Source organism: Gossypium arboreum, chromosome 4 (genome assembly GCF_025698485.1).
Source record: "Gossypium arboreum isolate Shixiya-1 chromosome 4, ASM2569848v2, whole genome shotgun sequence".
NCBI classification, from domain to species: domain Eukaryota; kingdom Viridiplantae; phylum Streptophyta; class Magnoliopsida; order Malvales; family Malvaceae; genus Gossypium; species Gossypium arboreum.
Genome location: NC_069073.1, coordinates 105,180,507 through 105,182,803, shown reverse-complemented (window position 1 = coordinate 105,182,803; position 2,297 = coordinate 105,180,507). Strand labels below are relative to the sequence as shown.

Here is a 2,297-nt window from a genome sequence, read left to right as displayed (position 1 = left end):
TTTCTTTCATAATTATGAACTAAACCCCCTAAATACCTAAGGGGAATGAAACCTAAGACGGATCTTGTTATTATTATCTGAATTGTATGATAAATATTTGACTTGTTCTTAATTATGTGTTCTTAATTCTTGTTTTAATATTCTAGGATATTGATTCAAGTTAATGCGCTTATTCAGAGGAGCAAAAGTCCCTGTCTAAGAGTAAATTTATCGTAATTAAGCGGAGTTGATTGCACGCCTAGAGATAGGGTGACAAGATTTTGCTGGATTAGGGTGAAACCTAATAAGGGAATCCATAGATCGAGTTAATGCAACATTAGAGTGTTAATTAGAAAAAGATTTCAATTAATCAACCTAGAGTTAGATGTTATTAGTCTCGAGAGAGATAATAATATAACTTAGGGATTTCTACGGATCAGGTCAAATGAATAAATCGTCTGATTCAGAGTCAAATAACAAGTGAAGTCAAGGTGGATTTTTCCTTGAGTATTGTCTTAATCAATCAAGTTTTCCCAAAAGCTTTTCCCAATTTTCTCTCTATGCACCCTTAATTTAGTCAATTAGTTTAGATAAACAAAATCCCTTAATTTTTAGGCTAGATAATAAAAAGAAAGTAATTACTAGTACTCTTGGTTCTTTTGGGTTCGACAATCCGGTCTTGCTAAAGCTATACTACTGTTCGATAGGTACACTTGCCTTTATCATGATAATAGTTAGTTTCAAGAACGATTAATTATAGATTTTTTAAAACCTGTTATGAATATCACGTATTAAGTTTTTGACGCCGTTGCCGGGGAAACTAAGATATTAGGAACACTCGATTTTTATTACTTTAGTCGTTTTACTTTATTTGCAATTTAATTTTTTATTTTATTTTCTAATTTTCTTTTTTATTTGCTTCTGACAGGTTTTTCTAGTTCATGACCAGAAGAAACCCATCAGGACCATTACTTTTTGATATTGAGATCGATCGCACAGCTCACAAAAACCGAAAAAAAATAAGGCGAAGCTTAAGATACACAGAGGAAGAGCAAGAGGATGATATTCAAACCACAACCGAGGAGATGGCTGAAAATCCAAAAAAATTCTCTACCTCCTGCGATTGCTGTTGATCTAGTAAATTAGAATCATGCTCCACGTACTATGTATGATTATGCTAAACCAAATTTAACAGGAACTGAGTCAAGTATAGTTAGGGTTGCTATTGCTGCAATTAATTTTGAACTGAAACCTAACACGATTCAAATGATACAGCAATTTGTTCAGTTTGATGGTTTGCAAGATGAGAATCCAAACAATCACTTGGCGAATTTTTTGGAGTTTTGCGACACATTTAAAATTAATGGCATTTCTGACGACGCCATACGCCTTCGGTTATTTCCCTTTTCATTAAGGAATAAGGCTAAACAGTGGTTGAACTCGTTACCACGAGGGTCAATCACTACTTGGGAACAAATGACTGAAAAGTTTTTACTAAAATATTTTCCGCCGACTAAAACGGCTAAATTAAGGAATGATATCTCTTCTTTTGTGCAGATGAATCTAGAAACACTCTACGATGCATGGGAGAGATACAAGGATCTGTTGAGAAGGTGCCCTCACCATGGGTTACCACTCTGGCTACAGGTTCAAACTTTTCACAATGGCTTGAATCCTTCAACTAGACAGATGGTTGAAGCAGCCGTTGGTGGGACTATCAATAATAAGACACCTGAGGATGCTTATGAATTTATAGAAGAGATGTCACTGAATAATTATCAATGGCAAGTCATAAGGACAAAGCCGAAAGCAGCCAGCGTTTTTAACGTCGATTCAGTCACCATGCTCTCAAATTAGGTAGAATTTTTGAATAGAAAAATTGACGATTTTCTTGGTTCTTCACAGGTTCACCCAGTAATGCAATGCAATGCAAGTGGAGGAAGGACAAGCAATTTAGAATACCCACCTTATGGCCACATCATGGAAAACGAGTAATTAAATTATATGGGTAATAATCCTCGACCTAAAAATAATCTTTATAGTAACACTTACAATGTAGGATGGAGAAACCACCCAAATTTCTCATGGGGAGGCCAAGGGAATCAAGACCACCACCACCTTCAGGCTTCCAACAACCACCTTACCAACAAGAAAAGAAGCCGAACCTTGAGAAGATGCTAACAAAGTTTATCTCGGTGGCCGAAACTCGCTTCTAAAATATTGGAACAGCACTTAAGAATCAACAGGCATCGATCCAAGGGCTGGAAACTCAGATAGGCTAACTCGCCAAATTGATTTCTGAACGACCACAAGGTAGC

At 36.2% G+C, this 2,297-nt stretch overlaps 1 non-coding gene across 1 annotated transcript; it reads right to left on the bottom strand.

Moving 5' to 3' along the window:
* Positions 1-1,503: 1,503 nt before the first annotated feature.
* LOC128292112 (small nucleolar RNA R71) lies at positions 1,504-1,610 on the bottom strand. Its single transcript, XR_008282097.1, has one exon. It is a non-coding gene; the product is annotated as a small nucleolar RNA R71 (small nucleolar RNA).
* Positions 1,611-2,297: the final 687 nt, after the last annotated feature.